Source organism: Anser cygnoides, chromosome 7 (genome assembly GCF_040182565.1).
Source record: "Anser cygnoides isolate HZ-2024a breed goose chromosome 7, Taihu_goose_T2T_genome, whole genome shotgun sequence".
Classification (NCBI taxonomy): domain Eukaryota; kingdom Metazoa; phylum Chordata; class Aves; order Anseriformes; family Anatidae; genus Anser; species Anser cygnoides.
Window position 1 is genome coordinate 22,037,745 of NC_089879.1, and position 27,974 is coordinate 22,065,718.

General features: G+C 45.9%; 1 protein-coding gene and 1 long non-coding RNA gene across 8 annotated transcripts in view; one reads left to right on the forward strand and one right to left on the reverse strand.

Moving 5' to 3' along the window:
* Positions 1-251: 251 nt before the first annotated feature.
* LOC106030218 (uncharacterized) lies at positions 252-6,687 on the reverse strand. 2 transcript variants are annotated; one of them, XR_007165339.2, is made up of 4 exons: positions 5,979-6,687; positions 4,674-4,935; positions 3,591-3,765; positions 252-1,539 (listed from the first exon to the last, which is right to left on the reverse strand). It is a non-coding gene; the product is annotated as an uncharacterized lncRNA (long non-coding RNA). The 2 variants fall into 2 exon arrangements; XR_001203602.3 differs by having other exon boundaries at positions 252-1,536; positions 5,979-6,677.
* Positions 6,688-6,704: 17 nt separating this feature from the next.
* SGMS1 (sphingomyelin synthase 1) overlaps positions 6,705-27,974 on the forward strand; it is a 93,589-nt gene continuing 72,319 nt past the window's right edge. For 4 of the 6 annotated variants that reach the window (XM_067000328.1, XM_067000323.1, XM_048069265.2 and 1 more), the window contains exon 1: positions 6,712-6,843. The gene's annotated coding sequence lies outside the window, so the exon portion shown is untranslated. Of the gene's footprint in view, positions 6,844-27,974 lie in introns of all 6 variants that reach the window. The other 2 variants (XM_067000326.1, XM_067000332.1) reach the window with 2 other exon arrangements.

Sequence of the window (27,974 nt, forward strand, 5' to 3'; positions counted from 1 at the left end):
TCTTTTAGTTTATGTATTTATCAAGTTGGTAAAAGGACCTTAGGCTGTTTTATGAGAGAATTCTGTGTGTCCCCAAAAGGTATGGGGAGATCTGGGCAGAGAATTATTCTGTTAAAATGTGTCCTTAATTTCCCAGGCAGTGCTGCCCACGGCATGACAGCAATGACAGCAGTGGTGCTGGGAAGGGATCTCTGGAGGTCTCCAATCCAGACCAAGGCTATTGCCCATAATAGATCAGGACAATCATAATATCTTTATTATTATTATTTTTATTACTAGAGTAAAAGGAGGTTTGACTTAGAGACCTTATTGTAATCTAAGTAATACAGCTTGCATGATGACACAGGACACAAATCACTCTTCAGCTTTAGGCAGCATGTTAAACATTAAAAAGAAATGATAACTACTAAACCCACTTAGTTCAGGTTTGTGCTGAAATTGTACTTGCTATTCAAGCTACTCGAGAAACAGGAATTCATTTTTTAAATACAGATATTTTTCTTCCTTTTGACTCACTTGAAAGGCAAGTGCTGCCCCTACTGGGAAAATTGAGAAAACCCAGTTTGAGAACGAAAATTGTGCTATCCCTGGTTGCCAGCATCACAGTAGGACAAAATCCACAAAACATTTTGAAATGGAAATTCCAAAAATCATGTGAGGTGAAGAATAAATAGTGGGTGAAACCATAGAAGCCTCCCGGATCAGATCCTGAAACTGAGCAGGAAGGAGAGCTGTCATTACGTGACTGCAGAATTTCAGGACTCAGCAGAAAAACACACGAGCTTGACACGGAGCCTCTCTGTATGATTATGCTCCTGCTCCCTGGACGCCATGGAGGTGACACATTCCTGAGCTCGGTGGCACAGACCATCCCTCGGCTCAGCGAAGGCAGACAGCCCTGTACCTGTGTACAGCTTCACTCCAGACAGGTATTTTGGTTTCCAGCTGAGGCGACTTGAAGATGATCTGGAGGCACTGTCCTCTTTTTCAGCTTGACTCGGGGTAGACAGCAGGTTGAGGGAAGGGAGCGCTCCCCTCTACTTGGCACGTGGGTGATGACACCAAGATACTGGGACTGGTTTGGGGCTCACAGGGATCTCCAGACAGGAGTGAGCCCAGGGAGGCCTCAGACAGGTGGAGGCCAGGGTGTGCAAGGCGAGGCTGCAGGTGCGGGGCTTGCTCAGCTGCAGGCAAGGAGGCACTGGGGAATTCCCTGCAGGTATCTCCCCCAGCCCAAAAGGGTCCCGGAGATGCTGGGACCAGACCCTGCTCCCAGGGGCACAGTGAGAGCACCGGAGGCACTGGCACAAGCTGCAGCATGGGATGACCTCGAGGAAACAGCCCTTCTTGTGCGAGTGGGGTGTCCCTGGAACTGAAGCACCATATCAGAATTTGTCTTCCTTTAATGTAACTGCTTTGACCCAATAAATCTGCCTTTTTCTGGCCTCTGCCATGTTGCAAAGTCAGCCTTGAGCACTGCAAAGCCATTTCTTCCTGCTCTCCCATGATTTTTTGCACACGGCTCTGGGAACAAACCTGCTGGCAAGAAGCATAAGAAGAGCATTCTATGTGTTATTTCCTCTGTTGAAAGCTGGGAGCTGATCGGGGAGAAATTGTGAAGCCTGCCCTCGTGGCTCCCTGAGTCACTGCAAAGCCGTAGCTGTGTGACTTCTGCTGTGAAATTCCATCTGATCATTGCTGATTTTGTAGAGTAAGGTTTTCTTCTTCTTCCAGCTCCTGCCCACAGTCCAGCTGAGACAATTTAGTTTTAACCATTCTGTAATTAATGACTCTCAGGCTGCTTACAGAGCCCTGTGCTACAGGACCTACCCAAGCGTGCCGGCACCGTCTGCATGGAGGAAGATGCAGCAGAATGCTGGTGGTGCCAGCTGCAGTTCAGACTCAGCTGATCTGTGCTAAACTGTGTGTGTATGGAAAAATACAATTTACCTCTTTTGGGAAGCACAGGGTTTTACAAGGAAACAGAGAAGCATGTCTTAGACTGGGCTTGCCCTGAACCATGCAACACAGCAGTGTTTCAAATCCACTTTTACATCTATTTTATTACAGTTAATGTTGCTGCCGTACATCTCCTGTACCTGCCACTACCCTCCTACACAGAGAGGGTCACAAAGTGCCCTCTGTCAGCCACACTCCTCCTTTTCACCTCTGTGGCAGCAAGACACCACAGAGCACGTGCCAGCACCGGTGTTAAAATACTCCCTCCAAGTAGAAAGCACAGCTGAATCAATTTGCTCCATGAACTGGCATCAGGGGCTCGGCTCAGGTGAGCTGCAGTGCTGTTCTGATGAGAAGTGGAGCATGACAAGGGAATGCGTGGTGGGTTTCACCAAGCCTCATCATGAGCACACACTCTCTCCTTGAAAGATGAAGTAATGCAGAATGTTGGAGCCGAAGGACAGAAGAGGGTAAGGGACACAAAAAGCCTGGGAGCCTCTGTTCTCAGGAAACATGCCCTGGGGAGAGCAGTGGCTGCAAGTCCTGAGCAGCTGGGACTCCCTGCTCAGACATGGGATGCTCTGGGCAAGTCAATTGCAGCCCCACACAGTCCGCTGCTAGCCTCTTAAAACTCTGCATGTCCTCACTGTTTGCCTGTTGTCCCCATCTGATTCTTTTTTATTTCCTTCTTTTACTGACTTTCACGTTCCTTTTTAAATTTTCCTTCTTCTTCTTTCTCTTTGAATGGGGAAATGGTTACTACTGTCCTGACTCAAGCATTTCTCATTTTATTTCAAATTTTGAAGCCTTTTCCCCTAAAGACACATGCTGTTTTAATCAGCAGCAATCACCCGTTAAAACCAGATTAATTAAAGAAATTACTTCATATATTTTTCTAATGATCTGAAACAAACAGGAGGAAAACTCTACAGTCTCCCATTTATAATGCTGTTTGCCTGCAACACATTGCTGGATAATACCACTGCTGATCTGAGAAGATGACATCATCTCACCATTAATCTTTTGCTACAATAATAAAATAGCTGAATTGGAATTTACTACATCCTTTGGAAATAGATATTTTGGTCTCTTTCATGCAGGGGTAAAAACCCAAAACCCTATTCTACAGTTTCTTAAAACCATCGCATATGAATGCAGTGTGTCCTTTGTTTGACTCGGTTAACAGTGTATTTAATTCTTTTCTTTTGCTCTGCTGCTGATACCTTTCTCATTAACACTGTTTGCCACCAACAGGGGAAAGGGACAAAGCCCATGACACTGTGCGATGAACTCAGAGCAATGTCCACTCCTGCCAGGCTTACCACTCCTGCCAGGCTTTAAAAAATGTCACAGCATGTGCAACCCCACCTAATTTCAGGGGTAGCTTAAAATCACTGAATAAATGAGGTGTTTTGATAGTAAAATGAAGGCACGGAGTCAATGTCTTTGAATGTTAAACAATGTAATGGATAAAGCCACTAAACAAGTGATGCAACCTAAGTAAATGATGCAGACTGATCCCAAGTGATATTAGAAGTACCATCAGTGAGTAAATGACGCCATATGGTAATAAAGTGTCATCATAAATGAAGTGGCGGGGTAAATGGTCGTTGTATTACTGAAAGACGTACCTGTGGTGAGTGTGGTGGGGTGAAGAAGCTGCCATCCTTGGGTCCTCTGTATGAGTGAAGCTTAGAAATTGGCAAATTAAAACTGTTGTTGATTGAACTGATGTTCTCCTGGCACAGCGGTGTCACCGAGGATGCGGGAAATAACTGCAGCAAATATGTGAGCATGGTCCTCCCCCTGTAAACAAAAGGCATGTTCTGGGTTGCTTTCCATGCTGTGTGATAGTAAAAAGGGAGGGCAGTTTATTAATCCCACTGACCCTAACTCAGGGCCTCCCTCCCGGGGTCTAATTGGTCTGGCTGCAAACTTTTGCTGGAAAACATTAGTTTGGGTTGTAAATGCAAATGTAAATGGAGGTAGAAAGTGATCTGATTTCAGAATTATCTTATTAGCATTTGGATGCTATTATAATTATTTTAGTATTATAGAAACATTAATTTACTTTAGTATTAGTTCATTAATGAAGTATTAATGCACTATTAGTAAATGCATTCCATATAAAAATCTCTTAGAACTGAATTTCTTAGTAATTGATCAGTGATTCATTTATTAATGATAGTGATCTACTAGCATGTTAGTGTTGATTCATTAATGTGTACATTGATTTCGATTAATTGGTTAAATTGCTATTCATGCTCATAAAGTTATTGCTACCATTCAGTGCGTTTCATCTAACTAAAAACATGATTTAGATTTTCATATGAATGAACTCCTTTGGGACTGGTAATCTCCTTAGCATCCTAAAGGTCTCCTCTTGAGGGATATGATAAACTCGGGTCACCACTAGAAAGAGTAAAAATTAAGAGAGAATGCCTCCAACGTTTTATTATGATTTAAATAGCTTCAGTTCTTCGCTCTTATTGTTAAATGAGGCAACACCTATCTCGGCAGAGCCGAAGGGTGAGTCAGAGCTATCACACTCATCATCCCGATCCCCTCTGGCGCTCAGGTAAGGAGAGACAGAGAGCCAGCACGGGTTCCAAGTGCCTGGAGGAGAAACACCAGCCGAGTGGAGCTGTGGGTCATCCCCTCCCACTCCTGCAAGGGCATCTCCGGTCCCCAGGGGGCCCCCACAATGATGTTACCTGGCATCCATGCAGTCTCTTGGCATCTCCCCCACTCTTGGTGCCTCAGGAGTGGCGATAGCCTTGCAGGAGAGGTAGCTTTCAGGATCGCAAGTGGATCAGAAGGATTAAGCCCAGGCAGCAGCCTTGGATAGCTGTTTGTAAGCCTCTCGGACAGCCTTTTGTAGTTCCCAACAGGGAGGTCAGGCTTCCCAGGAATCAATTTGCACAGCCTTCAGGTTCATATTATTTGCCAGAAAATGACCATGCCGGGGGAACAACCCTGGAAAGGGGGAGTTTATTATGATTACCCTGGGGGAAGTGGCAGCTACAATGTTAATCCTATTATAGCATCAGTAGGATGGGGTTGCAAGAAGTGATTGTCAGTGAGAAAACAGCGCCCTGCCAAAAAGCAGAAACTCCTCTTAGGAACATACCTGCCTCGATAGCATTGCAGAAGGGAAGCAAATAAAAAGATATAAAACATTCCCTAGCCCAGCATTGCTTCCAGCTACTCCTGTTCAGACTCTGTTTTCCTATTCTGATGAAAAACATGGCTTTATATTTAGCCCACGAGTGCTGAGCACAGATAACCAGTTAAAAGCAGGGTTGTAAATAATTTGCCTGAGAGGAAAGTCAAGCAAAATCTCATGCTGGACTTCCCCATTTTAAGAAACTGCAGTATTTGGTATTTCTTTACAGAGGAGCAGGACACTGAGTAGAGAGAAGCTGAAGGTGAAAAACAATTATCAAGACGAAAATAACAGAAACAAGTTGTTTCACCTTCCCCAGTGCATACATTATTATTTATCCAAGCTTACTGTTGATTTTGTTTGGGTAACGCCGGCAATCACTCGCTGATTACAATAAGTCATGAGGCTTTTATTATTATTATATATTTCTATACTTTTATGTGCTCAGATCAGCAAAAACTGTCTCTTACGGGATGCTAATATAACGTGCCAGCACATCCAGTCCTCCCTTGTGTGTTTTCATTCACCCACCGCCTGGGCGAGGGGTAGGTGGATGCAGTGCTCCTCTGCTGTCTCTGCGATCTGCTGGCTAACTGCTATTGGAGAGGGAACAAATGCCTGAAGTACAGGAAAAGTTTCAATCAGACCTTGCAGATCTTCCCACACCAAGAAACAAATCCTCAGGAATCTGGGCTCAGCTCTCATGGCTAATGCACTCTAAAATGGCTTTGACTTGCATTTTGGATAGAAAAAATGTATTTTGTTGTTCTTTAACAAGAGGCAAATTTTGAAGTGCAAGGTTTGAAATAGGATGTGTTACTAGTGTTCGTGAAACTTAATTTTAATCACCTACCTGTTTTGGAGTAGACAACATACAGAGGCCCCTCCCTTGCTATCTTGTTCTGTTAATTTAAGTAAGATTGTTTAACAACAGCTGACTTCTCCCAAGATCTTGATGCTGGAACAACAAAGGTGAGCAGAAGCCAAATAGACTGGGGAGTCAAAGGCAGACTCCAGAGGTTGCTCCAACACTGGGTGGTGTCAGGAGTAGGAAAGGTGTGACATGCCGTGCTCACACCAACCCCGGACTGCGTTTCCCCTGCAAAAAGGTGCAGTTTCCCCTGCAATTTCCCCTCCTCGCAGATGAAGGCGCAGGCAAGGTCTGCGGCGATCCCAGCGCAGGCACCAGCCGGCTGGCCTCACGCATCCCAGGATGGGGATTTCCTGCACCCTCAGCTGCTCGGAACAAATCGCGTCGGGTTCCTGACTTCTGTTTTCATAGCTACATATTCTCGGGAAGCTCTGAGATGGCTTATTTTAAGAAAAGCAGCGACTTTCCGTGTTGAAGGCAGACGGCCTGAGGCGAACCGCCCCTGCGGCTCGGCGCAGAGCAGCCCTGTCAGGGAGCAGGGGGCCGGCACCCCACGAACGCGCTTCCCGCAGCCCCCAAGGCGGAGCGGCAGCCCCGGGGGAGCGAGGAGGAGGCTCCCGGCACCGGAGCCCCCTCGCTACCCCCGGCCCGGGCCCGCCGCACACAAGATGGCGGCGGGGAGGTGACAGGGCGCTTACGTGACGCGCCGCCCCGCCCGCTCTGCCCGCCGCCGCCGCCCGGGACACGGAGCCGCCGCCGCCCAGGGGACCCGCCCGGCAGGCGGCCGAGCCGCGCTGAGCCGAGCCGAACCCAGCCGAGCCCAGCGACGGGGGCGCCGCGCCGCCCGGTGAGCAGCGAGCCGCGGGGCCGGGGGCAGCGGGGGACAGCGGGGCCGGGAGCGCGGCCGCCCGAGGCGGGGCCGAGTGGCGCAGCGGGGACGGGCCGCGGCGCGGGGGAACCGGCCCCTCAGCCCCGGGGGTCCGGCCCCTAAATCCGCACGGGGTCTAGGCCCCCTAGCCCCGTGGGGTCCTGGTTAAAGGCGTCTGGTGTCGTTCCCCCTCCCCCACCTCCCCAGAGGGCTCAGGTCCCCTCGGCCCAGCTGGGCACCTGGGGCCAGGTGTGGGCCCCCAGCCCTGGTGGGGCTGAGGGGAGCCTGGTCCCCCCGCGCCCCGTGGTGTGACACAGGTGAGCTGGGTGGCGCTGGCACGTGTCCGAGGTCGGGGGGACGAAGGCTGACAGCTCGGCGGAGCGGCGGTGTCGGGGCTGGTCCCAGGCAGCGAGCCTGAGGTGCGGGTAACGCTGACCGGGGTGTCTCGGCGGGGCAGAGCGCTGAGGGCAGAGCTGGTGCTGAGCGTGAGAGGCCTCGCCTTCGTCGGTGCCTTGACAGGTGAACACAGCACAGCTTGTTTGCTGGAGAAATCGCTCGCCGATGGGTGGGCTGGATTGTTTGGATTTTTTGGCCTGTGATGTGTGCGGCTGTCTTTAGGCGTTGCTGCTGTGTGCCGGCTGGAGGCCCGGTTGAGATCAGGGTTTCTAATTTATGCTGCTTTGTGTGTAACCTCATTAAAGAAGGCCTTGTCGCCTTCAGGGCCTCTCATTGTAAATACGCGAGGTGAGGGTGGGAAGGGAGAGAAAAGAGCCCTGTTTGTGCAGACGGAGCCCTGCCACGCTGGCCGGCTCCGGCGAAGCCCGCTGGCCGCCGACACGCGCAGCCTCTCGTGGCGGGGCTGGAAGCGGCCGCGTTGGCAGGGAGCAGCGCGGCGGTGTCACAGCAGCTTCCGTGGAGGTTACTTCAGACTGTTCGGCCACGCCAGGCCCGCGGGGATGAGAACGGTTTGTGCCACCTTTCTTGCTGGTTTGCAAGCCGGTGTGAAGTATGGCCCTGGTGGTTCGAGTCACTGGGAGCTCTGCTGTTGATGGGTTTGGGCTTGGCTACGTTTGTTTGTTTGCTTTAGGAGTGGATTTTTGGATTGAAGTAACACGCGTTGTTGTTTCATTTCGGGTCATAGTTGGGTGGGTATTGAAATTGCTTCAGCTTTGTGAAGGTGTTTAGAGCTTGGAAAGAGAATGCAGTCAGCCCTCATTGGTGGCAGATGAAAGATAAATGCTAGTTTTAAAATAATAAGAAGAAAATCACTTATATCCAGAGAGATTGCCTTGATTTTTATTGGTTTGTGCATGTAGAACAGAATTAAATTTAGCTCAGAAGTCTTCAAACTGTGATCTGTGTAACTGTGATTCCCAAATCATTTGTCACGCTTCTTTCGGCTTCCATGTATCAGCCTAGAGACAATATGTCTCCCTGTGTATAATTAGTTTTTAATGAGAGCTTGTGACAATTATCTGAGTACTTCAATTTATTAAATTCACAGTTTTTAGGACTGGCAGGTATTCGTGAATACTGTTTGACTACTCGTTGTTAACGGTACCCTTAAAAGGCACTGACTTCTTAATAATACCTTCTATATGCCAGTTCTCCATGTGTGTCATTGCTTCTCTAAATGCTCCTCAAACTTCAACAGGTGCTGCTTTTAATTACATAATTAGTGAGTTCTCTTTAACTGGACGTGGTGAGAAGGAACACATACGTTATTGGTGACAGTGACTTAAAAGTTCTTACCCTTTTCTGGTCGCTGCTGCTCCGTGCTGTTCAACGCTGGGTGATTGGCATGTGCAATGTGTGTGTGGCCTGGGACTTGCTTGGATTTGACAGCAATTTTAGTCTGGCTATAGGGAACAGTTGCTGAATTAAAGGCTTTGTAGTTGGGGCAACTGTATATCCTGTAAAATGCTTGGACAGAAGTGATCCAGAAGCTGCTTCTCCCATGTGTCAGGTGGGGCCTGTTTGGAGTAAGGAAAAAAAAACAAACAGCAAACAACAGTGGCCCATGCTGGGCAGGGAGGATTTTTAAGGCTTCACACTGAGGTAAGTCCAAACTGCTCTGCTGAGATGGAGCAGAGCACCTGAATGCTATTTCAGTTGTAATTCATGTGCAGCACATCAAAACCAACCGCAGGTAGGAAAAAGTGCTCTGAAGTAGAGGTGAGAACAAATGAGGTCAAAGCCCTGAGTTGTGAGGATTTTTTGAGACTCAACCTCATGACCTGAGCTCCCATGTGCTGGCAGAGTTTTCCAAAGGGTTTTGGTGTCCTTGGAAGTATTTTGCACCCAGGAAAGCAGAATGCAGATAGGGGCAGGCAGCCCTCCAAAAGCTGCTGCTCTGCATGGCTTCTGTGCTGTGGATTAGAGACTCTCTCTTTTAATACAGCTTTAATTCCCAAAGTGAGCAGGTTCATTAAACTTAATGATTAAAGTATTTCCCCCTTACTGTTTCCCCCCCCCCCCCCTCCCCCCAAGGCTGGGGGGGATGCAGAAAGCACTGAGGAAAGCATGAAATCTTCTTCTTTTTTTTTTTTTTGTGATGCTTTCATCCCAGATATATTTTATGTTTTTGAGAATAAGCGTTTAGCAGAGGCAGTAATTGGTGCAGGTTGCTTATGCTTTATTTTTGTTGTTAAAAATAATAGCCATCCTAACGAGCTATCAAGTGTAACTAGTTTCCCTTTCTAAAGGTAGCTTGCTGTGTTTACGTAGAGTTCAACACAAAGCATGTTGCTGCTTGGAAATAACAGAATCCTGACGTCTAGTAGGCTTGCTGTTTCTCTTGTTTGTTTTTTAACTGTAGTAAGAAAGGCTGTGTGAAAACTGGCAGCTTTCTAATCAAACTGGTGAGGTGCAGGTGTGCTCTGGGAAAGCCAGCCAGCAGCGTTCCTCGGGAGTGCTCGTCGGACTGGTTCCATCGGGCGCAACGCACGGCACTGCATCCTTGCCGTGCAGCCGGGAAACGTTGCATCCCGGGAGCATCGCTCTGCGCGCGTCTGCGGAACCAGCAGCCGTGGCAGGAGAGGCTGCAATTCCCCTCTGAAGAACTGAAGCAGCATTACCTTAGGTGTGCTGCAGCGACAACCCAGCAGATTGGAGGGAGGTCTTGTGGAATAGAGCAGCTGCTTTTCCTTGTTGCTCTTGGGTCGTATGGAGATGATGCTGGGCAGTGCATCTGGAGAGAAGAGCTTTGGCAGCCACGGTTAAAGAAGAATTTTTTAAGCTCTCTTCCTGCCTTATGCAGCCTACACCCCTGCTTTCCTTGTGATAAAAAGGAGCATTGTATTTTGGAGTCGTACAATTTTCCTTGCTGGCCCATTAGTGTATTAGCTTAGCTTCGCATGTGTTGAATGCCATTAAATGTCACTTGCAAATTTAATGTTGGGAGTGCTGAGATTTGTACTAATTGCATTTAAAGCCTTATACTTGGATTTGTTAAAATGGCAGGTTGAAGCAATTGAAATGCTTTAATGGGAGAGTATGTAAGTGTTTGCAAATTGCTATTGTAAGCGAGTCTGCCACAGTGTTTGGGTAGATCGAAGGGAGACCCTGAACAGGCATCAGGTTTTGAGGGGGCTTTACTCTCATTCTCTCTCTCTTTTTTTAATTATGAGGTGATGATAGCTGGCAAAATCCGATATGATGAGTCTTCATGCTTGGTATCTTTTCAGGGTCACTGTTGACCCTAACTTAAGCTTAAATACTTCTGCAAAAACGTTACCAAATATAGGGCCTTCTTCACTTCAAATAATGTTTCACTGTCTCCTGCAGCTATCGTTCCAGGTACTAATGGAGAAAGGTTGTCAAGAGGGCTGTTGGTCTTCACACTCTGTTGTGCTTTCTTAAATTGTTTGATTTATGGTGGTTTTTTTTGATGCATGAACAGGTTTTGTCTCAGTGTTACATCTGCAGGCTTTTTTTTTTTTGTAGAGGGCAGTCTGCACAGAAGCTCTGGGCTTTGACATTTTTTTTTATTCTTGACCTTAGCAAAATAACCAAGGATTAAGTAGATGTAGAAACAGCTCTCACCGCCTACAGAAGACTACTGCTTCACTTTTTGTAAGATATAGTGTTAAAACTATTACCTTTGATTGGAAAGGAGTCATAAAAATTGTTTACTAGCTTTTCCTAGTAGCATAAATCCGTGCCTCCCTAGATAGCACAGTGCTTTTAAGAAGTTTGTCTTGGAATGATTCCATGAAATCTCTTGATACCATACTTTGACCTCCTGCCACTGAGCTGGCATTTCATATGGTCTTCTGGCATGAGTTCTTCTGCCACTTTCAAGTAAAAATCTACCATGCATTGAAAAGCTCGACTCCGCAGCCAAGCACTGTGCCAAGCTATAAAAACTCTGTTTGTACACAGAATGGATTTTTGCTTGCTGGGAAGGCTTGGGTAACACTTCAGTAGCTGCACACGAACGGCTTTGCATCTACATGCAGGTGGAATAGCTCCATCCAAGCTGAGCTGTAGCTTCTCTTCTGCTCTGAAGTCTGTGGTTTGTTTTCATTGTGTCCCTGCTGCTCTGCGTAGAGTTTTTTGTAGTCAAATAATATTGCTCTGGAAAACTTTGTTGGGAAAGTTAACGAAATGTATTTGAAAGATTTTAAAATAAATCCTGCCATTTGGATGATGAAAGACCTTGAGAGTGCATTGAGGGTGATCGCTGCAAAAATACGTGTGTGGGTAGGTGAATGGCATGCAGCTCCCAGCGCGTGCTTGGCTGGTGGTGGTGGTGGTGCTTCCAAGCGCCCGGGCTTCAGCTGGGCTCGGAGATCCAGCCCGTGAGTGAGGAGTACAAAGCACAAGTGTCTGGAGGACGCCGGGTGTTCAGGGAGAAGGGTTTCAGGTAAGCGAGCGAGACTTAGAGGGAAGAGGAAGAAGCAAGTGCTTCTCAAAATGGTGTAGGATGCTGAAGTTGGAAGTGGGATCTGGGTGCTGACCAGGGGCAGTGTGGGGATAGCTGTGTGCCAGGGAGGAAAGGGCAAAAAAAACTTACCATGAAGCAAGGATGGAGAGGGAAGGATGAATGCAAGTGTGTGAAGGTCCCTGGTGAAGCATCCTCTGTGAAATTACTTGACAGAAGGTGTTGTTCTGTGTCCACCACTGCTTTGGGAATGTCAGGATACATGTTTAGTCCAAACATGATTATATAGAGATTCAGCCATGCTAGGAGAAATTTGCATTTGCCAAAAGCAATATTTAGTAATGGGTTAGGGTTTCTTATCTACTCTTCATGAAACAGCACAAAAGACTTATTTCACAGTAATGAGCAATTATCTGCAAATTAAAAAAAATGGTCTTGTCAGATATTGCCTTTGTTTTCATGCATGTATAAATTCCTATTTCAGTTTTTCTCCCTCTTGAAACATAAATAGATGGTTTGTGAAAGGAGACTTAAAAAATAAACAGGGCCCAGAGCACACTTATCGGATGTAGATTATTTGCATTCTGATACTTAGTTCAGAATTTTTGGAAACGCTTGCAGGAGTGTCTGTGCTGAGAAGGCACAGACCTGTATAGTCCCATGTCTTGTCTCCAAGCATATATAGTGTTCTTGAGAGGGAATGCCAGGGTGTAGCAGCACTTAAGTGTAAGTGGCTATGGTGGTACGCATGAAGAGGACAATGACTGGAGGATTTAGGTTGGGGGAGACTTCTGGGAGTCCCTAGGCTGACCTGCTCAGAGCAACATGATCTTCAGAGGTACATCAGTTTTTCAAGGCCCTTGTCCAGCTGGGTTTTGAAAGTGTCCAAGGATGGAGATCCGTCACTGTAAGAACCGAAGGTGGGACCTGGGGAGGGGGCAAGCTCCGTGCCCCAGCAGTTCCCACCTCATGGAGACAGTCCACCCTGCAGGCTTCTCTTGGTGTTTCTCAGCACCTACATGGGGTGGGAGCGGAGGAGGGGGAAGGACCGAAGCTACAGCTGATGGTCAGGGTGCAGGCGTGCCGGCTTTATGCAGCGGAAGCTGTGGTTGCCTGTTTTGTTCTCTGTGCCTGTTGGACTGAGCTGATGCTTTCAGTGAGCTTCCTGTTACTCCTTAAGGATCTTCTGAGTGGTGCTGGTTAACTCCGTTCATTGCACAAGTGAATTGTCTGGCATCGTTTTATAACTGCCTGCGGGGAACTTCCTTTGCCATTTTGTGGAGTGGCTGCCAATCTTTAAAATCCTTCTGTGATTCTTCCCATTAGACCTTCTTCTTTGCTAATATCGCACAAAGTACTCACGATGTTAAATGTAGGTTGTTTGCGTTAACTTTGTAATCCCTCATACACTAGTAATATTGCTTTATACTCTGCATTTGTAGCTGGACATGAACAAATATTCAAAACAGTTGTCCACAGAATTGTCTGTCAGCTTCGTGGTTTTGGATTTTATTTGTTAACAATCTGGGAATCTTGAGCCCATGTCCACAACCCCTTTTTCGTCTTTTCATGGTTATAGCCTGAAAGCAGAATACATACTAAAAAATTGTAAGAAGTTGCTGTTTCTTCAAGCAGTTCCACCGTAATAGCTACATGTTGATATTCAGCCTGTAAAATGTGATGCCATGCTACTAAAGTAATTATCTCTGTTTATTTGCAGATTGGATAATAACCCAGTCAGTTTTTGGCCCTTCTGCCAGGAACCGTGCAAAAACTGTGACAGGGATAATGCTTTGCCTGCCTTCACCGAGCTGTGATCTCAGGGTGGCTGGGTATACGGATGTGTGGTCCCATAAATACACCTTGCTCCTTTCTGAACGTCAGAAAAGGCAGCCGTGTCTCGTGGTTCTGGTTACTGGTGTAGTTGGTGCACACGGTTCAGTCACATCCCCTGCACGAGCTCATGTGCAAATGTTATTGTTGAGACTTTGACTAATCGTGTAGCATCTTCTGTGCACACCAGTGCTTATAAGAACTTTCAGAAGGATCCTAGTTCATTTACTGCAAATTGTCATTTAAGAATCCATGAAAATCTTTCTGGTGTTATCGACGTGTGAACCAACTATAGATGCAGATGAACTGCTTGAATTTCCTAGAGCCCCGCGCACAAGGGAGGCTGTTTTTCACTCTGATCCTTATCAGTGTTCTGACCCTTGTCAGTGAACGTGCTTTTAGGTTTGGAGCCTGCAGATTCAACTCCCAGAAAGCAGAAGCTAGCATACATCTGTTCAAAGTGGGCTTTCTGTTACAGTTTCCCTCATGGCTGTAGCAGAGCCAATCCAATTTTCCTTCTATTCCTCTCCCCAGTTTATGACGTTAACAGGTGTCCCAGGAGATTTTGGAGAAAAGATGAGATGAGAGCCCCTCTGCCAGAGCTGCAGGAACCGTGAAGTCCCTGGGAAGGGGCCTGGTGCTGGGATGGAAGCAGAGGAGCAGCGCGCAGAGGGCAGAGCACAGAAGTGCTTCCGCAGGCAAAATGCCGCTGGAAGTTTGTGGTGCCTGGTCCTAGAACCATGCAATTAAAATATTAACACCACTGCACTGGCGCCATAGCAGCCTTGGCTGGTCCAGCTTCTAGTAGGGGGTTTCAGCGCCTGTAAAGCTTGGTAGTTTAGGTAAAGAGTATCTGAATGTATGCTTGCCTTTGATGTGCATCCTTGATGCGCAGTTATGAAATCAGTCTATGATTTAGGGTCAGTGCTTGCAGGCACAAGGGGTTCAGGTGTGCAGCTGCCTGTAACGCTTGCACCCTCTTGTCTTTGTTCCTAATGTTGGTGATAGTAAAAGATGCAATACAAACTGCAGCTATAGTGAAGGAAAAGGCCAGTTATCTCCAAAGACACTACAGAGTGAAACAGTTTGAAGTGAGAAAGTATTGGAAGAGGTAAACATTCTGATCTTACTGTATTTACAGCTTTAAAAATGAGGGAAGAATTAAAATATGTATTTTTAAAAAGTGTCTTAATTAGCTTCTCTAGAGGCAGTATTATCTGCTCTTGGGTTTGAGGTTTTGTTTCCTTTCAAGGTCTACTTAAAAAAACTATAATTGTTTTTTTTGATAAATCAGAGGTAAATTGCTGTGTGATCATCTTTACCAAAGAATTAATCATTTCTGTGAAGTGAGTAGCTGTGTGCTGAATAACCCACAGTTTATTTGTGCTTTTTTTTTTAAATGAAGATGTTGCATCAGGCAGTTAGCAGACAGATTGTCTTGTACTGTGATGTTAGATTCTCTTGAACAAACTACCTTTCTGTTTTTAATTGGTATTTTATTGCTGTGATTTACGTTTGCAGGGTGAGGGCAGCACTGTTCCTCCCATGGCAGTCTGAAGTGAGACCTCTGCTTAGACGAGTGCTTAAGTTAACTCTGCAGGGAGAAGGAGAGCCAGTTCCTTAGCTGGAGACTTTCTTGGGTACTTGCAGGGCTGGGAACTTGATTTATTCTTTCCAGTTTAAGTACTGATGTGAAATATGCGTGCAGTAATTCAACATGTTTTTAAGCACGGCATTTAGTAGAATTATTTTCAGTGTGACATTGTAAGTGTTCCCAGATTAAACCTGCTGGTTATGGTGCTGCGTGTTATCAAAGTCGGTGTTACTTGGTGCAAGCCTCCAAAATGAAGCTCAAGTCTGAGCTTCCTCACTGCTGGGGACCCTGTGCGTTATTCGGGGCTTCTGATCAGGTGAGAAGGGAAGGGGCACTGTATTTAAACAGCTGCCTTTGCTAGAAGATCAGCCTGCTGCCACCAGGTCTTTGTGAATTGTGTACACGCTCAGAATATAGGAATATTATTCTGGCAGGTGTTGTCAAACTTGGATTCTCTTTTCACACTGATATGCAGTTTATTTCCTAGAAATTTCAGCGGGAGCATTAAAACGTGTCTGTAGATTGTTTGTACTAACTGGTAATATTTGCAGTTGATCCAAGTATAAACTGAGGACTGGTTTTTGAATGTGGCAATGCAGAAGACAAAGCCTGTCTTGGTAAGGTCGGTATCAGAAATGCAGGGTCTATGCTGATTCTTCTTTCATGGTGTAACTTATATCCAGTTTCGTTGAGAACAAGTCACTTTGTTTCTCATTTTCCCTAATTAATCTGCTCTTGCAACATGTGTCAATTCATAACCATAGGTACAAGGACCTAGAGCTACATCTGATTAGAGCGGAATCTGCTCAGGCTTTTGGGACTTCTTGCAAGCAGCGGCACAGCAGCTAAGCCTATTACAATAACCCGTATTAGTTGTGTCCTGCAAGTTGTTTCTCAGCCTTTCCTCTGTCGGGTTGCTCGGCAAACATGCTGGGAGGGCCACAAGCCGCACCACCTGTTGATGCGGTTTTCAGGCTTCCAGTGGTTGGTGCTGGGCTCCAGGAGATGCAGGAGGATGTTCGGCTGCGGCTGCTGCACCTCTAGCAGCCAAAATACGTCAGCATGAAGAGCTGCAAGTGAGAGAGGATCCTCTTCCTGCTTGGTTGCGAGCATGCAGGCGTGGTTTTCCACCAAAGGTGTCTGCAACGAGCCAGAATAAAGCCAACAAGTGAAGGCATCCAAGTTATGCTCCCACCCAGGTCATATGTGCCAGTGCGGTGTCACTCTGCGAGAGAGGAATGTGCATGTTTTCACCCAGAATGCGTCCAGGACCTTAAGGCCCTTGGAGATCTGCTTTTGTCAGCGAAGGTGGCGCAGTGCAGCCTTCAGCCACGGTACAGCTGGATGGGCATCATCAACGTGCTTGCTGCTGCTCTTAGAGGAGGGTGAGTGTAGGGTGCTGGCAGCTGGGGGGGCAGTGGCTGAGCTCTGCTGGAGAATGTGTCCAGCTCTGGACTCTGTCTGTGTGATAAGCGTCCCCTGAGGCAGGGGAGGGAGAGCTGGCTGCAGTTCCTGGCTGGTGAGGAGAGCATCCCCTCCCTCCCGAGGAGGTGGTCCAGCAACTGAGGAGAATTAGCAGTTCCTTGGCAGGCGTGCAGGCTTGCAGATGGTTTTCCGGAGGGGTGGAACACATTCCTGCTCCTGACCCCGAGGTGTCTAGTTTGGGGCCTGTAGCTGGGGGATGGTAAATCCCAAAACCACGCTTTTGCCAGGATCCAAGGCCATCTGTGTTGCACAATCTGCGGTAAAGGCGGCTTCTGCAGAAAAGTTGTTTTACTACTAATATTTCTAAGGACCCAGTTCCTGCTGTCACATGAATTTTTCTTACGCTAGTGACTGAAGGCGGACAACTCCAAAAACACATCCTGTAACACAGAGTGGTGGGTTTAAATTCGCTGGACTTCTAAACAGAAATGGGCAGAAACAGACGTTTTCAAAGGTGTTATAATGTGATTCTGATGTTTTATGGCACGTGGGCACTTTTTTGCATTAGATTACTGTTATCCCTTTTGAACAAGGTGTTGTGAAGAGACTTTGGGGGTCTCCAGTGCATATGGGGGAAGGCCGTTTCTACTGGTGTGACTCCTTGCTCCAAAGCACAAGGTTTCCCTGAGGTCCCAGCAGCGTTTGATCCCTTTGTGGGAGATGTAGCTCGAGTTTCCTGCTCTTTTGTTTACGTTTTTAAGGAAAAAAATACATGCTCTGGTCAAATTTGCAAATACATTGCTAGACCTCTTTTTATTTATTTTCGTATATTGTATCTATCATATTTGCAACTTTCCTAAATCATTTATGAAAATAATTCCTAAATCATTAAGACTGGAAGAGGCTGTTTGGTGTTAACGGAAAAGTTGAGCAACGGACATATTACAGAATAGTAGTATAAATGCCAAAGTAATGTTTTCACTGTTGACAAACTTGTTTGGAAAATATTAATTCCTCACCTCTGTGTTGAAGTAGCTTTCGGTCTCACAGCTCTTGGTATTTTTAACGGGAGCAGACCACAGCGGGGAATTCCCTCTTCTTCCTTGGTCTAGTGCTTCGGTTTCTTCAGGGAACTATTGTCTGTCACAAACCACAGCCTGGTAACTGGATGCAACACCAAACTTCACCATAGCAACTGTCAGAAGGAAAAAAGAACACAGGTTTCGTTGAAATACTAAAAGCACGGTGAAACTCTCCAAAACAAAGTGCTAAACCATTGAGGTTGCAGAGGTGATAGCAGGGAATAACAGATGAGACACCAGGGAGAGGGAGTTGCTCATGCAGGTCAGAGCTAGGCTGATCGTACTTCTGGCTTTGTGGCCTGAGGCTTTTAAAATACCTCTCACATTGGCTTGTTGGCTTCAGGTTTTGCACGGGGAAGACTTTCAGATCCCTTCTTTGGTCAAATTAAACCAGCACCTTAACCTCAAACTTTGAAATTATACCTTTTCTAATAGGAATTTTTAAATGAATAAAGATTGTTTCTCTCCCGTCTGCAAGGTAACCACCTCTTACCATTGATTTAATTGCAAGAGGAGTGGTGAGCAAATCCTTTCCAATGCCCAGAAGAAACAAGACTAAAAAGCAATTGCTGTAACCTGGTGGGGGTGTGGTCCAGAAATCTTTTTTTTCCCCGAGCTGATAGTTTTTAGGTCAAGGCATAGGGTTGATAACTGCAGGTTAGTGAAACGAATTGGTGCTGCACACTGTGAGAATCAGTGAAAGCAGGAATAACTTTTCTGTCCAGAAGTCTTGAATCCTTTTATTTTTTGTTTTGTTAGAGCTAAGCTCTGCTTAGTTTGTTGCAGGTGAATTTGAGTTGCCTGATTTGTGGACAAGATGCTGCACTGCCCTCCAGGAGTGATAATCCCTGCTATTCCTCCCACCCCCCAACAGTTCACCTGTCCCTTGCTAATGCCTGTGTTAAGCCCAGTTAAGAAGCACTCTTACCAAGGTTTAGGTACCACTCACATCAGACAATGGACTTATACTGATTTTAAATGCAGAATAATTGTTGCCCATCAGCCACTCACAAAGCTGCTCTGTAGACTAATTAAAGCATGTGTGTGCTCAGCACTAGGTCATTCTCTCCAGCAGCCTGTCGTAACTTTGCTTTTTACTTGCAGTGAATCACTGATTGGGGGTTTGCTGCCCTCAGTGCACAAGGTGCCTGCTGTCGGGAGGATTGCTGCTGCGCTGCTGTGTTGTACAGGCGCAAGGGAATAACCCCCTTCCAGCACCCTGGTGGCTCAGCCCTGCACCCCAGGACCCACAGAACAGCACGGTTTGTGAGAGCTGGGAGCGGGCTGTGCCTCAGCCTGATTGCTGAGCCGCTGTGCAGGCCCCGCTGCGGAATTCAATGCACCCAGAGAGCAAGGATGTATTGAATTACTGTGTCATTACCTGCATCATGCTGCTCTGACAAACGAATCCATCTTCCAGTTTCCTCCTACCTCCCATCAATACCTATGGCACCGAAATAATTAGCCAAAAGCAACATGAAAGATCATTTTAGTGTAATACCAGATATGCTGTCTCACTTCGGCTCCTCTCAACACGACAGCTTTCAGTACATACGAGAGACTTGAGAAGTGCTTGGTAAGGTGTTTTTTTTTTTTTTGTTTTGTTTTTAAAAAAAAAGGGCCCTGTGAAAGAGGGGAGGAAGCGACTGCAGCTGGCTCTGCATGTCCTGGGTCTGCAGCCCTTCTTCGCCAGCTGTCTGAACTGGAAGTTAGCTCTCTGTCAAGAGAAGCTGCTTCAGGAAAGCACGTGCTTGATACTGGCTGATTCTCTTTTTTCCTCAGCTTTACTTTTCTCCCTTAGGCAGACCTTGCTGTCCAAGTCTCACTGTATAGCTCTGGTGCTTTGATGCGTATCTGGGGTGTACATTTGCAGTGACAGGTGAAGAAAGCCCCATAGGTGTAGGGAGCATCGTGTGTAAGAGGAGACCAGGCCAGTCCTGGGGAGTGACTTTGCCCGTGTGTGTATACGCACACACTTAAAACAGAGGTCTGGTCTGTATTACATGCTCCCCTACCTTACTTTGACTCTTGGATTCTCCCCAGAGCTGTGTTTTGTTACTGACCGTGCAATTTCTAGTTATAAAAGGGCTTTGCTTACTTGCAAATTCTCATACCGTGGGCTTCCTTGCTCAGAAGTCACCTGCTCAAGCTCCCTTCTCTTCCGTCCCCAGCCGAGCTTGTTTCATCATACTGTTGCCCTATTAAGCAAGAGGCAGAAAAGTAGCATTTGATCTGGTTTGTGAGGGTGGTGGCAGGCTCTTTTTAAGCACCGTGTGACTGCAGGGGAGCCATGTGTGAAGGTGACATCGACGTGACAGTATAAGTCTTGTGGCTGTGACTCCAGAATTGCTGAATATGAGTTGAAGGTGTAGCTAATGCAGCTACGTGTGAAATGAAAGCGTCTCGTTCTTGGGATTTCTGAATATGCTGTCAGCTGCTGTGCCCACGCCCATCCTTTCAGGTGTTATAACCTGAAAATAAAATGTGTTGTACAGAGGAGCGGGAAACAAGGTAGCAAGCCAGATTTCAGCATCCGTACCCTCACATCAGCATTTGCATGGTGCTGAGATGTTCCTCCTCGTCAGTGAAATGTGCTTGGTCAGAGTGGTGCAGACAGTTCATCACGCTGCAGAGACTGAGCTGTGCTCTTCTGCGCTTTGCCCTGTAATTAATTCAGATGCCAAATTAAAAAAAAAAAAGGGGGGGGGGGATTTGGAGAAGATGTAGGGTTCGTGCAGTTTCTCTGAGGGGAGTATAACCTTTGTAAATCTCTGGAAATTAAGGGAATAAATTTATTTTCCATTACTTATTCTGCAGTGATGTGAAAAGGTCGCTCGTGAGGTGCTGATGAACTCCTATGCCACGGAGTGAAATCCAGTCCTGACAGGTCCCTAGCAACAGGAGGTTGGTCTGTTAGACAGGAGACTTCATCAGACCAAACAGATACCCGTCTTCTGATGGATACAGTGCCATTTTACGGTATTTGGAGCCTGTGCAGAAGAATTTAAGTGGAAAGAGAAGACTGATGGTTGCTTCTATGTTCCAGGTTCTTTGTCTACATTAATACTGACATGCAAATCCAACAGTACGAGGCACCCTCTCGTGTTGCTCTTTGTACTGACTCATAGTGAAGGCTGAAACCTCTGTTGTTTTTACTTTGTCACACTTAAGAGGGTTGCTGCCGCATGGGTGTTGTTTGCATGCCTACCTAGGATTGTTTCAGCATTAGGCTTTCTCTCCCATTGGAGTGTAAATAATGTCTCTGGAGAAAGAAAAAGCAGAGCTCTCTTATTTTTGAAGATCGCAGGGGTCTGGTAAAGCCTGGAGGTGCTGTGTGGTCCTTTCGGTATGGGAAAGCCTGCCTTTCTGGCCCTCCCAGCCGCTGTAGGTTGTAGGTGGAGTACAGATCTTGCACAACTTACTGATTTTTTTTTTTTTTTGAGCACCCCGGGAAATACTGCAGATGTTTTTGCCTGTTGCAGTGAAGCAAACCAGCTGATTTGGTACTTGGTATGCCTTGTGTTAACCATGTTTTTCCCTGGTGTAAGAAAAAGACAGTGGAGTCTGGTTTTACTGTCATGTGGTGATTGTGATCGCTCTTGGTCTTGTGATGTGTTAAATACGAAAGCAATAATGCACTCTGGCTTTTTACAGCAAGATTAAAATTACTCTTTAAGTTTTGACCGAAGCTGAGTTTTCATGTGAAAGCTGTGGTTATTTCTGCTCGTTAGGGCCAGGGGTCTCACCAGGGACCCATAATCGACTTGTAAGCTTTTGATTAAGCTCTTGAGCTTAGTCTAGTATTCTCATATTTAAGTGTTACAAAGGCCAGTCCTGAAAAACTCTCCTGTGTATTTGTTGGGCTGAAGTTAATCTTGTGGAGGGAAAGCACCAGCTGACCAAAGTTTACTCCAACCTTTTTTCTTGTTTGCTGCTTTTTTCTTTTTTGTATACTTCGTTGTCTTGGTTTCACTTCTTGCACTTCCTATTTGCCTGAGGTCTCTGACCACACTGGGCAAACCCTAGTTTGTAAGGCGGTTTGAGGAAGGTCTTAATTGTGAAGGTTAAGGCGTTATTTAGTACCTTGCAAGGAACTGGCGTACTAAACTGTACAGCTTGTTTTTCTGCACATTCATTTTTGGTAATGTCAAAATCTGCTGTTTTATTGTTGTAGTGCTGCATAGGATTTGCTAGCATTTTTTATCTTAAATATATAAAAGTCTGTAGTATAACCTTGCTGTAAACCTGCATATGGTGAAGTTAGCAGAAGAGCAGAAACGTTTCAGTACCTGTCAGATCACTTTCTTAAGAGATTAACTTTTTTTCTGTTTATATATGGTTAATTCTACATTTGTAACATAGTTTGAGGTAAGTCTGTTGATTAACGGGGCTGCTGAAGGAAGCGATGAACTGGTGCAGACCCAGCCTGTGGCTGGGAATTCCCTGGCAGAGGCAAATTAGCAAAACCACAGCCCAAGTAGAGCACACACCTGGAGCTATGGCATAGGGAGCCTGCAGAGCTCAATAATGATTCGGTACAGAAGAATGCATTAATCTCTGACTACTGCAGGGCCAGTGGGGGGGGGGCTGCAGGTAAGACTTTGTCCTTTTTTTCTTCTTTCATTTTTTTCCTTTAAACTTGGTATCTTGGTCTTAGCATGAGGGTACAGCACATCTGACTTATCCTTTGCTCCTATCCTAAAACAGGGATTGGGAATCAAGTATGCGAAGGGCATCTCTTTAAATAAGAAGAGCTTTGAGCTGGAAACGGAGATGTTTTCTTGCTGCTGTTGAACTATAACAGTTTTAATGTTCCTGTCTTCTGGTTTTGGAACCTGGGGATAATTAAATGGAATTGTGTGGTATTATGTGTTGTGTTTGAAAGTCTGTCCTGTCAACTGTCATGCTTTTGTCTCTGGTGATGGATGTGCTTAATTCCTCATCTTAAATTACCACCCAAATAGGATGCTTGGGGAGAGTTTTATTTTTAAGGTTGGTATGAACATTGTAAGACTTCAGTGCCAGTGGATGATCTGGTGGCTAGCTAGATTTCACTACTGCAAGTTAAACTTGGGACCAAGCTGCAGGGAAACTCCCTATACTTTATACTTCACTTTATATTATTCTGGTTTTCCAGAGCCACTTACTGGCGAAGATGCCATAAATATTGGCTTGACTTGCAGTACCATAAAGGTTTTCCTTCTGATTATTACGTTGATCTGCTCCAAACAAAGTGAGCAAGAGCGCAACGACATCCTTGCTTTGTCTTTTGCTTCTCTCTTCTTGGTATAGCAATTTTTTCCCCTCCTCCTTTATTATTAAGTGTTACACTTTGCTTTTAGTTTGTTGTAATTTTATTTTTGCAAAATAGATTTTCACAGCTAGAAAGCCTCAAGGAAAAAAGTCCGTGGTAATATATGTAGGAGTTGCATCTCTTTACTGTGCAAATGCTGAAATCTAAATCTCACTTTAATGTCTCTTGGAGCTAAAATATTTTTGGATAAACAAAACATTTCACATACTGAATAAACCGCTTACAGGCAGCCTTTGCCCTCAGGCTGGAATGCAGCCATCGTGAATGCTGCAGCACGAACAAGGGACTCTGGCATAGCTGAGGGCCAGGAGTGGGATGCAGTGTGAGATACAAATGTGAATTCTGATCAGAGTATCACAATCCAAGCCATTTTTATATGAAAAACTACTGGCATCCATAACCAGATTCATTTTTTTATGAAATGTTTCACAGTTTTTCTTCCAAAATTGTTACTGAATATTGCTATGTATTAACTAGGAGCAGTTAGGCTATGAAATGTGTTTATAAAGTGTATCTTAGGAGTGCTGCGCCTGATCAGGTTCCACTATAGACAAAATAGACCAGAAGCGATGGCAGACGTGGTTGGTAAGTGGATCTGGTGAGTACAGTTCAGCACTGAACGCTTGGAGATAGCAGATGTGCATTCACGAAAATCAGTTGTTCTGCCACTTCTAGTCCTTCAAAATCCTAGTATGGCATCTTAGGAATGGCAGAGGAGGCTGTTCAGATGAAGTCTGTTTCTGTTTAATTGTTCTTCTGGAGGAAATTCACATTTCTGCTCTTTGCTGTTTTGTGGGAAGAAAGGTTTTCTCAAACATCTCCCATGTGTTGTTACAGAGGGGAAGAGTGTCCTCAACGTGTGGGTTGTAACCTGGTTTCTGCTTACCAGAGAACCGAGGGAGGAAAACTGACACCTTGTGACAACTTAAAGATTAGGTAGTGGTGTGAACTTACCTGCTTGAATCTGTACGTAGACGGGAAGCCAGAAATGGGGATTTCTTTCCACCCTATCCATGTGGGAGGTGGGAAGTGGCAGTAACTGGAGTACTGAGCAGCGAGCGATGGCACGTAGGCTCCCCATTGATGCAGCGACAGATGTGTTGGAGCCCTTGCCAGATAATGTTGTGGGCAGAGTTTAAATGGGATCAAGGGGAGGCTGAACAAATATTTGGATGAAATACTCCCTGAGGGTTGCTAAATACAGGCTCAGGAAACTGCTGGAGCTGAAAATAGTCAAAGGCTCAGCCTTGTCTGAGACAGGGAGTGCTGTTTAGTTGCCTTGATCGAACGGGTACAGCAGAACAGTTGTGAGGTTTTGTTGCACAGGGACATCATGAGAATAAAAGCACTGAAGCTTGGGGTGACTGGATTCAAGGGTAGTAATAGAGGAGGCAAATGCCAAACATAGTATTTTCCTGGAGAAGCTGGCAGCCCATGGCTTGGACAGGTTTGCTGGGTTAAAAACTGGCTGGATGGCTGGGCCCAAAGAGTGGTGGTGAATGGAGTGAAATCCAGCTGGTCACCGGTCACCAGTGGTGTTCTCCAGTGGTTGGTGTTGGGGCCCTTCCTCTTTAATATCTTTACTGATGTCTTAGATGAGGGAATTGTGTGCACCCCCAGTAAGTTTGCAGATGACACCAAGTTGGGGGGCTGTGTTGATGTGTTGAGAGGGTAGGAAGGCCCTGCAGAGGGACCTGGACAGGATGGGTCGATGGGCAGAGGCCAAGGGGATGATGTTCAACATGGCTAAGTGCCGGGTCCTGCACTTTGGTCACAACAACCCCACGCAACACTACAGGCTTGGGGCAGGGTGGCTGGAAAGCTGTGCAGAGGAAAAGGACCTGGGGGTGTTGGTCGATGCTCCCCTGAACATGAGCCGGCAGTGTGCCCAGGTGGCCAAGAAGGCCAACGGCATCCTGGCTTGTGTCAGGACTAGTGCAGCCAGCAGGACCAGGGAGGTGATCGTCCTCCTGTACTCTGCTCTGGTGAGGCCACACCTCGAGTGCTGTGTTCAGCTTTGGGCCCCTCACTACAAGAAGGACATCGAGGCCCTGGAGTGTGTCCAGAGAAGGGCTATGAAGCTGGTGAAGGGCCTGGCACACAAGTCCTGTGAGGAGCGGCTGAGGGCACTGGGGTTGTTTAGTCTGGAGCAGAGGAGGCTCAGGGGAGACCTCATTGCTCTCTCCAGCTACCTGAAAGGAAGCTGTGTGGAGCTGGGGGTCGGCCTCTTCTCAGAGGTAACTAGTGATAGGACTAGAGGGAATGGCCTCAAGTTGCACCAGGGGCAGTTCAGGTTGGGAATTAGGAGACATTTCTTCTCAGAAAGAGTGATTAGGCATTGGGATGGGGTGCCCAGAGAGGTGGTGGAGTCACTGTCCCTGGAGGTGTTTAAGGAAAGGTTGGACGTGGTGCTTAGGGACATGGTTTAGTGGGTAACATTGGTGGTAGGGGGATGGTTGGACCAGATGATCTTGGAGGTCTTTTCCAACCTTAATGATTCTATGATTTTATAATCTTCCTTGGTGCTTGACGGCAGCATCAAAGGGAATCTCTGCAGAAAGCAGTCTCAGAGGTCACATACATGGGCTCCAGCCTGCAGGGGCTGTGAAAATGATACTTTCATGATTTTTTCCAAGCTGGAGATCTCTCAGATGGGAACAACCCAGGAGGAAGAGTCCATTGATCTACCTGGGTGCTGGCAACTTTCATTTTACAGCCTTTCTTCAAAATTTTCTTGGATAGCAAGGTGGATTGAAAAGAAGGTTGAAATGGAGTGGTTGCTCAAGCAGTGTGTACGTGGTGGTGTTTATTGTTCTGTACCACCAAAACTATCCCATAAATCTGCTCTGTAGAAGAGGCCCATGTAAAAAGTATTGAATGACATTTTAAAAGCCGATTTATTTATTTTTTAAGCCAAGAAGTCTCCTTTATAAATTTCATATAAACACTGCTAGCAGCACGTTTTTGTATACTCAAAAGATCTTCAGCTGCTGCAATAATTTAGGGAAAACTGCTTGGATACATTTTTGGTATATTTGCCAGATAAGTGTGTTGTTTTTTGTTTGTTTGTTTTCCCCCTTTTTTTTTTCTTTTCAATTCAGCACTTCAGTGGGGATCTTGGTGTGCCTCGTGAAGCAGGTTGTTTTTAGTTTACCTGCAAAGCTGGAGCAATAAACACAAAGCTCATCAGCACATCTCCCCAGCTGTCCTGCTACATATCCCCATGTCTTTCTGCCTAGGAAAACCACTGGCACCCACTGGTACTTCTGGAATTTAATGCACTTTGCCCAAGCGCCCCATGTCCTCAGAGGAGCAGCGAGCTCTGATGCGGAGCAGCTGACAAAGTGGACATTCAGTCACCAGCAGAGGATCATGTTCCAGAAAGCAAATCTGAACTAGCACTTTTAACCCTGCTGGAGCTGAAAACCCATGCAACAGATCTGTTTTTGTACTACAGCTGTTTCCCTTAACCTCTCCAGATTGCATGGTCTGTAACTGAGCTCATCTCTTTGCTCTGCTCGTGATCTGTGCGTAACCGTAATGGCATCCATCCAAGTCTCCCCTTTTGTCCGTGCTGTCATTGCCACTACTCTGCAGGAACCGCTTTGTCCAACTTCACTAAGTCTTAAACTTGCAGTAATTGTTATCAGATTAAAATCTGAAAAATGTAGGTGTGAGAAACACAATTTCCCAACTCTCCAGTCAGTGAATGGTGCAGCTCCTTTTGCCAAACCAGTTATTCTGATTTCTATCTTTATTAAAAACAGAAAAAAATACCCCAAGTATTAAACAGTAGGTGTTGTCACAAAGTCCAATAGAAACATTGAGGTCCTCTGCTCTTTGGAGAGAAAACTGATGCCTTGTTTTTAATGCTCTCCATTTTTAAATATGCTAGCAAAGTTGACACCTGTTCACCTGTTGTTTCAAAGAACCTGTGAATTGAAGAGCTAAGTTTAAAGTGGCGTGATTTGTTTCTGAGTCAACAGATAACTTGATAGGAAGGCTTTGGGGTGTGAAGTTGTGTGTTTAGATACGGTGTAAATTCTGATGCATGAAGTTGCTTTCAGGTGGAGGTGAACCATTTCCGTCTCCATCCCCTTTGCAGAAGCATGTAAACCATGGTTGTTGTGGAGCCCTCAGCTTGCAACCCATTCTCCTCCAGCTCCTAGAATGGAAAATGATCCAAACAAGATGCCAAACACAGGTTTGGTGGGTAAAAATAAGCAATATGATTCAAAGTAGTGGTTGTCAGTGACGGAAGATGGGGAAGTTCCAGTCCTGTTATTGTCTCTTCCAAGAGCAGCAGCAAGGTCCATAGCTCTGGTCATGCCCTGCATGCCTTATTGCTGAAACGTTTGCCTGATGACCTCTCAAGGTATGTTACACAACAGGTCATGGAATGAAGTGAATGTTTGATTTCTTAGGAGTTTTGGGAGAAGAGGCATGTGACCTTTTTTGAGTATGTTTACTGATCTCAAGTTGAGGGAACCCTTCAGGAGTTTGCCAGTTTTCAAGGAGCATGAGTTTCGGAAGCTGATGTTGCGGCAGACAGTACGTCGTTCAGAAAGCTGTTATAACAGCGTACTTACGATGCTTATCAAAGGTGAGACTTTCAAGAAAATCCTTCTGATATATCTTTGTGTATATGAGTGTGTGCATGTGTACCTATACACATATGCATGAGTTAATAGTGGAAACTGTCTTCCAAATACTGATCCGGAAAATACTGTCTTTCTAAATAATTAGACCTTGGGTTTTTATAACATGAGGTAATTACCTAGACAGATCCAATCTGAATAAAACACTGGCTATTCTGAAAGTTACCTGACTATGAGTTAGTTGCTTACTTTTCTTAATGTTTTTCAACCTAGTAATAACTTGCTGTATTAGAACTAACTAATTTTAGTTTTGTTGTTTCCAAGTATTTTCAGGTTAATCTAGGAAACCTGGAGCATCCCACCCTGGAGGGTCTGTTGA